General features: G+C 31.9%; 1 pseudogene; it reads right to left on the reverse strand.

Moving 5' to 3' along the window:
- Positions 1–2,778: 2,778 nt before the first annotated feature.
- Positions 2,779–2,926, reverse strand: LOC117174019 (annotated as a pseudogene).
- Between the last annotated feature and the right edge of the window lie 6,915 nt (positions 2,927–9,841).

The raw sequence follows: 9,841 nt of genomic DNA on the forward strand, positions 1-9,841 counted from the left end.
ATTAACTATTTTCCGCCATACTTTCCTGTCCTGGCATACTTCTCTAGCTTCTTTTATGTCCATGCATTTTTTCATGCAGGCTCTCGTGTTTCTGTGACTTATATTTTTAAAATCGTTTTTAACAGTAAAAATGTTTTTATTTTCATAAATTAAGTGCATGCAAGAATAAGGAACACGTGTAGATTAGAAACGAATAGATTGACCTAAAATATTAGTTAACTTTTCTGAAAAGTAAGAAAGTTATGGTAGTGTCTATTATTTGAAATTACGGTTTCTTATTGTAAAACTTTTTTCTTGAACATAATTTAAAGTTGATACAACAATATAAAAGATTTCTTAGCTCAAAAAGAATTGATTGACCTTCAATATTGATACATTTGATTAAACAGTAAGTAAGTATGGTCATTTATATTATATTACGAATCGATTTTTATATTAAAAATTTTCTCACTCTCATAATTTAAAGTTGATTTTAAAATAGAAAAGATGTGTTGATTCAAGACAAAGCGATTCTCTTATAATAATGATACTTGAAACAATTATAAATGCGTCCTCTATGAGGAAGCAAATACATTTACTAACAAGAAGCAAAGTGCTCGTGAAATGAGCGCCATATAATTATAAATACAAATGAAGTGAAAACACTCGAGATCGAATTTACTGCTAGTTTCTATTGTTCACTACCTGTTTTTATCCCTATTACAATAATTATGCTTACTTTTCCCAAATTTTTTCTAACTTCTTTTCATTTTCCCATCTTTTTTATAAGTCAGCTATTTCTTTCCTAATACGTTTTTTTTATTCCGCTCGACTTTCCTCCTTTCTTTTGTTCATTTATCTTTATTACCTTCATCGTTACTTTACACATTTCTCTTAACTTTTAATATTCCTCTTCTTCTGTCAAGGACAAAAATAAAGACAAAAACGATAGAAAAGAGGAGCTTGAGAATTGAGAGTTTAGGTTCGATTGACGTATTTATTCATAAGAAGACGAAAAATGCAAAAAAAGAAACACTGATGATAAGGTACTTACAGCATGATTACCAATAATTACACACGAAACATTAATAATATGAAATTTTGCGAATTTGTTACATTCAAAATGTAGACATTGGTGATTCCATAATGTCTGAAACATATTTTACTTCTAAGTGGAAGATGAGAGGGTATATTTTAGAACTATCTAGATATTCCGTATTGTTTATTTAAACAGTCCGTTCGTTAAACAATAATACTCCGGCACGGGCTACCTATTATTCTCTTGGCAATCACCCCATTTGCAGAGCTTCACAAAGTCATCCTACGTTAAAGTACACCAAAAAAATAAACAAACGTTTCCAAATCTATTTTCCATCTTCTTCAGCATGCTTGAGTCTATCGAAATTTAATGAACCACTTGTAAACATTCGCTTCGTACTGGAATTATCCAATTCCCCAATTCGCGAAACACAAATCGAAACTTTTGACCCATAATTGGATAGTCGTTTACTCTAGTTACTGCGCTGATTTTAGACCGTTAGAGTTCCGGGACTCGGCACCGTTTTTGTGTTTATCTATGGCTGCTTGGATTATTATTGAACACGAACAACGTTTTGTTCCTCATCTCACTATTGCCGAGCAACTTTAGTCGTTAGAGGTCTGCACCTTTATTAGCATTTCCTACATGGTACACGCCTCATTCTTTACAATCACAATGCAATTTTCTATCTCTCTAAATCTGAATTAGTAGAAAACTACTGATTGTTAGTAGTTTTCTACTAATTTAAATTGTACCGATTTGTTTACTTGTGATTAGTAAAAATCTACTAATTCAATGAGTAAATATACCTGACTAAATGAATTAGTAACTGTATCTCCTAAAGGAATTGGTAATGATGCTAATAAATGAATTGGTAAATGAATTGCTGGATACTATTTTTAATAGCCGTTTCAAGTAAAATTAAAAGCTGATTTTAGAATCAAGAGAATTTTATTGAAATACACTAAGAAATTAAGTAAGTCTAACCAGTTTCAATTGAAAAAAGAAGTTAGTTCTATCCGAATTAAAAACATTTTATACTATTTAATAAAACTAGAGCACTAATAACTTTTGCCAATTGCTGCACACTGAATTCCTCGAACAGCTTTAATTTTGCTAAAAATAAATTTTAGTTAACCTAACTTTTTTCAATGAAACTTTCCTAGTTTCCTTTAAACTGCTCACTTAATTACTAGTATAAAGCAAAATCTACCTATTTTAAAGAAACAAAGCCGATTTTACAAAAAATAATATTTATGCTATCAAAAATGATTTAACCTGCAATTAATTGCAGTTGCAATCCACTTTAGAGTCCACTTTCCAGCAAACATGGTTACAGAACAGGTTAGTAACAGGTTACGAACATACGTGTAACTATGTCATCCCCCATACGCTAGAAAAATTCTGTAATAGTTCTAGAACGCTCTGACAGCCGATCTGTTACATTTCGAGAACAATTCTAGAATCAAATTACAAATGTTGCATAACAAATTGTTAACAGATCAAGAACGCTGTGACAACCGATTTGTAATAATTCTAGAACTTTTGTACGCTGCAATGTAAAAAATCTAGGACAATTCTATAAAAGTTCTAGAACTGTTATTTATCAAATATGGAACGGTGCTATGTACCCCTCACAGTAATAGGATATCCCAGCATATCCGATTTTACCCCATTAATGTCCCGGGTTATTTCAGAAATAACCCGTCGGAATATCCTGCGAGGCGGAAATTTTGATATCCCCATTGATATATTTTGATACGGGATAGCGCGTACGCAGTCCCTACTAACAAAAATGATACGTCCGAGATATCCACATTAGGGATATTCGCAAGGGTCAGCTCGACCACAAAGTTAGCGAACTAATCTTTGTTCCTAATTTGTTCTAGAACACACTTGTAACAGTGTTCTAGAACTACGATATAACACTGTTATGGCACAGCTCTAAGATAAACTTGAAATAAATATTATAGGGCGTCTGTGTACAGTTTGTTCTGGAACAATTCCATAGCAACTGTTACAGAACAGTGCTATCACATAGTTTGGGAACAGTTCTGTCGCAATTTTGTCACAGTGTTCTAGAACATTGTTACCTTTTTGTTCTAGAACAGTTCGGTCACCACCATGTAACAACTTCTATAGAACATAGTTCTTTTTTTGATCTGGAACAGTTACAGAACTTGTTCACTGGGTTATTTACGGATAGTGCAGTTTTGGAAACGAAACATTGCAGCAGCGTCCTGGCAGCAGCACCGTATTTGCGCCTGCGCTAAAAGTGGAATGCCATTTAATTTTAGTGCTCTTTCAAAATAAATTAGCACATGATAGGTTTTTTTAAAAAACCATGTCAGTGTCACTTTTTTAATATCACATTTTATTGTTTTCAAAATTCTTTAAAGTTAACCTTACACATTTTTTTTGAGAAAAATGGCAATTTTTATATTGCCAAAATATGTAGAATAAGTAAAATCAAATAACGTCATTTGTTTTAAGAATTTGGGAGGACAATTTTTAATTGAGACATTCTTTATTAGTTTTTGTCCTGTTAAATTTATAATGATTCTATGACAAACAAATTTTTCTTACTTTGAACGAATTATTAATATTGCAATACAAAATTTTATTTTCGATTAAAGATTTAAAAAATTATAATAATTTTAATATTTACTGCGCTTATCTGATGATTCTCGCGATTTGCGCTAGATAATGAATTACTTTGCGCTTCGCGCTCGGATACTTATTCTTTGCATTTGGAATGTTTGAATAAAGCTTTATCAAAAAGATATTTATTAGATCGCAGTACTTCATATTCTAAAATTTCTACTTAATTAAGTATAGTTGAAGATTAAGTTTCTCAAAGCTGTGTTGATTTTGAGCTACACATTCTCATCGTGACATTTACGCTGAGCGCTCGATTTTCGACAGAAATTTGTAAACAGGTTTTTTTCAATATTTTTTTTTCGTAATTTTGGTCGTATTTCCACACATTTTTTACTGGTTTTATATTCAATATTACTTTTCACAATTAAATCAAAAATTACGCGTCCAATCAAGAAGTGAATAATAACGAATTTGTGCATCTTTTTTGGGATCACAATTTTGGTTGATTTATCTTTTTACGCATTCTGCATAGTTCGACTACAAAATAAAATTTTTGACTTATAATTATTTTTTGTTCAATCAAAATTCGAATTTTAGATTGGGACGCTGGTCGTGAGGGCTAAAGCGTAGGCTTTGGCCCCACTTCGTCGACTTGCGGGTTCGATTCCCGCCTCGCACTCTGGAAGAGCTTCGACGGCCCCCTGCGGTGAACACTAGCCTAGCAAGGGTTGTTCATCTCCGGAGAGTTATGGGACCGGTACCTCTAGAGAAAAAGGTTTTCTCTGAGTACTTAAAGCTGTTGCTCTTGGTGGTTCGGAACCCACCTTTAACTGAGGGTCCCCCTTCCATCACCAAGTAAGTGTGTGGAGGGCGCGTTAAAGGAATAAAGAAGAAGGTGCAAGAAAAATGTAAACCCTTAGAGGACACATTAGAAGCTTCCATTCCAAATTCGAATTTTCAATTTTCTCAGAAGATACCAAAATTTGGTTACGATAATCTTGTAGGGTTTTCAAAAAACTATGTTTTTCTTCTCTTGGCTTTTTTTCATATCGTGCGTTGTTTGGCTAAAAATTTGGATTTTCGATTAATTAAAATTTTTTATTCGTGTTTACGGACGAACGGCGGCACAGAAAGACAGGCGCAATCTGAAAAACTTGATTTTCGGATTCAGGGGGATTTGAAACGTGGACATCTATTGAAAAACTATATTGCCAAATTTCCGACAATTCTTATACTTTCTCAATCATAAATGATGAAAATGTAAAAAAATTGGATCATCCTGACAGACACTCTAGTAATTAGCATGTTTAACCTAACAATCCCAGATCGTTTGTTGTGAACGAGGGTCAGCAATTTTATGTATGAATAGGATTCAGGAAAGAAACATTCGCAGCAAATGGATACAAACGAGGTGATTGGTTCGAGTCAATCCATCACGAGGCACTACGTCGATCCTGCTTCTCATCTTGTCCAGAACTAAACTTGCCTTCCCTCTGAAATCCCACGCGACTTATCGCTCTCGCTTGTTTCCAACGTTCCTTTTCTTTCCACTCGAAGTCGGAAGGTAAAGAGGAGAAGCTCCTCGTTTACAAATAAAACACATCCATCACGCTTCCTATACGAAGAGCCTGTCGATAAAAGCATCCTTTTGTTTACAGCTTCGCTCTTTCTGCTCCAATGAAATATCCATGGGATGTCTTTAACGATTTATAAACTATAACTTGCAACCAGACTCATAATTTAGTCATACACCTATGATGAAGCGTCTGACCAATTTTATTCATCCAGAAACAATTCGTAAAAGTATCTAACTTGTCAGTCGATTCAACAATAAAAAAATGGTCGGTTGGGACAACCAGCTTTTTATTAGTAGAGACAGTATTAGCCACGAATACTAGTTTTATGGTCGAAAACCTGGCTGAACGAGGGATGTGGTTTTTTGCAGTTTTCCTCTACCCTGGCCAAATGGTCAGGAAAATGCGAGTAGTTTCAATAAAGTCGAATGCAGCTGTTGTTTATCAGTGGTTGTGATTTAATTCATACGGTGATTCTGAGCACTTTTTAGTAAAACAACATTTTAAGGGGCTCATATAAAGTGAAGTCTCACTTCCTTTAACGTACACCACTTGTAATCAGGAGTAATTCAAGTGATTCAGAGAAATTCCAGAATTCTTCGGTAATCCACTAATAGGCCGAAGTAATCGAATCGTGGTAATGAGGAGTAATTAGAGTAATTCAGAGTAATCCCATCAGGACGGAGTAATCCATTCATAGCTTTGAGTAATCTACTTGTTAAACGGAGTAATTAAGTTCTAATTCAATTCTATCCAATAGTGATCCATTTGTAATCCTGTTGTATAGGAGTAATTCAAGTAATCCAAGTAATCCTCTTGTAATCCAGTTATAGTCTGAAGTGGTTCCATTGTAATCCAGTTTGGTCTCCTTGTAGTTCAAATAATCTGTCTCAGCTCAGGTAAACCACTTATAATATAGAGTCATCCAGGGTATTATACTTCCAATCGAGGTAATTTTAAGTATGCTAGGACAGGAAAGTATGGCGGCAAATAGTTAATAAAAAGAGTGTCAGTAGAGTGAATGGAGCCTGAAACAAAAGACCTTGGCCACTAATGGACCCAAGTGGGGAACCTTACATAACGATTTCGTGAGGTTCTTCGCTTGAGGTGATTGCTAGAGAGATTGATCAGCAACCTGGGTGGGAGCAGTGTTGCGGAACGAACGTGTTATTTACTTAAATAGCACGAGAATTCTGGATCAATCTGAAAAAATGTCTATCCCTTCCACACACTACCCCTTTGCCCTACCGAGTGAGTCATTTGTGTAATAATAATAATAATGATGTATAACAAAGGTAATCCAATTCTAGCCTAGAGCAAGTTGAGTTCTTCAGAGTGATCCCAGTTTTCTGAGTGATCCAATTGTGATTCTAAGTAATTAAATTGTAATCTGATTATATTCCAAATTAATATGCTTGATATTTTTTTAATTCAGAATAATTCAGGTAATCCAAGTAATCAACTTGTAATCCACTTCTAATCAGGCGTAGTTCAATAGCTATCAAAAAATATATATATCTGACATATATAATGAGCTTGTTTTGTAGTTACAATCCAAAGTAATCCACTTGTAATGTGGCCTAATCCAGAGTAATCCATTTTTGATAAAGGTGATTCGACGTAATTTACGTAATCCATATATTTTACTTGTAATACAGATATTTCAAATAAACTTACAATGGTATTTCAAATATTTTTAAAATACGCTGTTAAAAATTTGTTGTTTTATTCCATTAAAAATTAATTTTCTTACCTGAAGAGCTTAACTAATCCATTTTTTTAGAGAATTGATCTTTTTAAATGAAAATTTATGTATCTTGTTGCAAATTCGTTTTTTTTAGAAAATTAATATTCATTGTTGAAAGTTCATTATTTTTCTTAAAAATTTAACTATTTGGTGAAATATAATCGACTTTATAGACAATTTAGCAATTTAAAAATATATAATTTTTTTTTGCTAAAAAACCAACTATTTTGTTAAAACTTAAACCTTTTTGTGTTAAAAATTCAACTACTTTTGATGCGAAAAGTAATTTTTGAGGTTAAAATTTGATAATATGCAACTATTCCACTTGTGGCTAAAGATTTGTCATTTTTAGTCAAAATTCTACTATTTGGTTAAGAATTATGTATTTTGTTGAACCCCCGTTTTTTTCGGTAGAAACTTATTCTTCTTGGTTGAAAATGTATGCTTTTGTTATAAAGTTTAACTATTTGGATGACAAAAAATTAAATTTCAATTATGAAACAGGATTTTTCTACCCTGGAAGAACAAACTTCAATTAAAAATGACGAATTTTTTACAAAACAGTTGAATTTTTATACCAAAATAGATGATTGACCGAAAATTAATTTTTTTCCATAAATAGATTTAGAACAAAATAGTTCAATCTTTAAGCTTATTTTATACCTAAGAAAATGAATGTTTAAAAGAAGAATTAAGTTCTTCTAATAAAATGTTCAGAAAGAAAGTTAATATTTGATGAAAAAGGATGGATTTCTAAAAAAAAGGTAAATATTTAAATGAAAAATAAGTTTTTGATTAAAAATGGAATCAAGCCATCTTTATTTGAAAAAATTAATTTTCAACGAAAAATGAAGAATTTTCACATAGTTTAGTCCAAACAAAAAAGAAGAATTTTCAAGAAAATAGTTAAATTCTAAAATAGAAAGATGAATTCTCAAAAACAAAGATTAATTTTATACTACAAAGACAAATTTTCAACAAACTGCATACATTTTCTACTAATTATTTTAATATTTAACTTACAAGGAATACATTTTTAATAATAACTAGAATCATTAAATTTTCAGAAAAAAAAAGTTGATTTTAAATCAGAAAAATGTACATTTTTTATAAATTATTTGTATTTTCAACCAGAAAATAATAATTTTTAGAAAAAAAATACAAGATTGGAATCTTTTATTTGAAAAGAAAAAATTCTTTTCGGGGAGCCAAAACATATTTTCGGGATTTGGGGGTCAGTTTGAAACCCCAATCACAACGGATTAATTTTCAAATCAAAATTTAATTTTCTATAAAAAATTAGAGTTTTCTAACCAAATATTTAAATTAATAATTAGAAAAGATTAATTTTGAATCAAAGACAAGAATTTCTAACTAAAATGATAATTCTTAAACAACAATAAAATTAGTTTTCCAACAAAAAGTATTACATGAAAAAGATACATTTTTAACTAAACAAATGGTTTGATCTGTAACTAAAAGGGATTAATTTACAAAGGATAATTGGAATAGTTAAATCTTCAGTGGAAAAACTAATTATTAATTTAATTAGTTAATCACTAATATTATTCCAGTTAATTAAATTTTTATAACCAGTTCAACCTAAACAAATTAGTTCAGTATTTTTAATAAAAAATGATTTTTTAACAAGCTAGTTACATTTTTATACAAAAAAGTTACTTGCTGCACCAAATAGTAGAAGTTATAACCAAACAAGATTAATTCAAAACCAAAAATACAAGAGTAGACATTGAAACAAATAATAAAGTAATTCAACAAAAAACTTCTTAAAAACAGAAGAAAAAATGAAAACATTTAGAAAAAGGTGGAAAAGAGGGGAAGGTAAAAAATAGTGTGAAGTCTTAAAAATGAATGTAATTTTTAATCCTATTAAGTTATTATTAAACTGTACGGTTTCAGAACCGTCTTTTGGAAAATTTGCTCACATTGATCATCCGGAAACGTATTAAACTTTATCTAAATATGTTAAGGTACTTTGACGGACGCCCCCCCCCCCCCCCCCCCCCCCCCCCCCCACCACCCTAAAGCTGTTATCAGCCCTCGTTTTAGCGCGAACCTCCACCTTTAAAATCTAATGTATTTTTTGAACTCATCCTAAATAATGTTCAGTTTTGCTTTAAAAACTGGTCAATTTTCAACCCGATCTCTAAGAATTGCAATCTTTAGTAATAATTTGAAGGATGTTGGTCAACCGTTTCGAGTACTGCACCTTCATTAAACGTCTCCTGCGATTCGTCGTTAAACTTGTACGACATGGCGCCAGAAAGCTATTTCTGTTCGCCTATAAGAGAGATTACCATGCGAAACGCAATGTACGATGAGACCTTTGAAGATGTAAAGCTATTTTTGACAGTAGTCCCCACACTACATCACGTCTTCACTTGGCCAATTTTCATACCGAATCTGAAATCTAGATCGAAATCTGACACGTGCGCCCTCAGCAATTAAGTGTAATGTGTTACTCATTTACATTAAGTTACTCTTTGCGCTGCACAGATTAGACTCATCTACATATTCCGTGACACTATTTATCGCATCAATAATACATGATCCTGATTTGACTATAGACATCTCATTGCTGATATGCATGATTATACTGATTGGCGCTAATTGTTCAGTAAATTTGAAGTTCAATCAACCGCACATCAAATATGCTATTATTACAGTTATGATCATGGATGAGCATCTCTTAAATAACCAGAATTGATAAAATATTGCATCCATTCTATTCATTATTAATATTAATTATAATTATTTATCAATTCAATTTGGATTAATTTTGTCATGTAGAGTCGTACGGCACTACATGACAAAAATCATACAATAATCGCGAAAATAACGAAAACAAAGTTGCTACTAGCGCCACCACATGGCTGTCTT

Source organism: Belonocnema kinseyi, chromosome 5 (assembly GCF_010883055.1).
Source record: "Belonocnema kinseyi isolate 2016_QV_RU_SX_M_011 chromosome 5, B_treatae_v1, whole genome shotgun sequence".
Classification (NCBI taxonomy): domain Eukaryota; kingdom Metazoa; phylum Arthropoda; class Insecta; order Hymenoptera; family Cynipidae; genus Belonocnema; species Belonocnema kinseyi.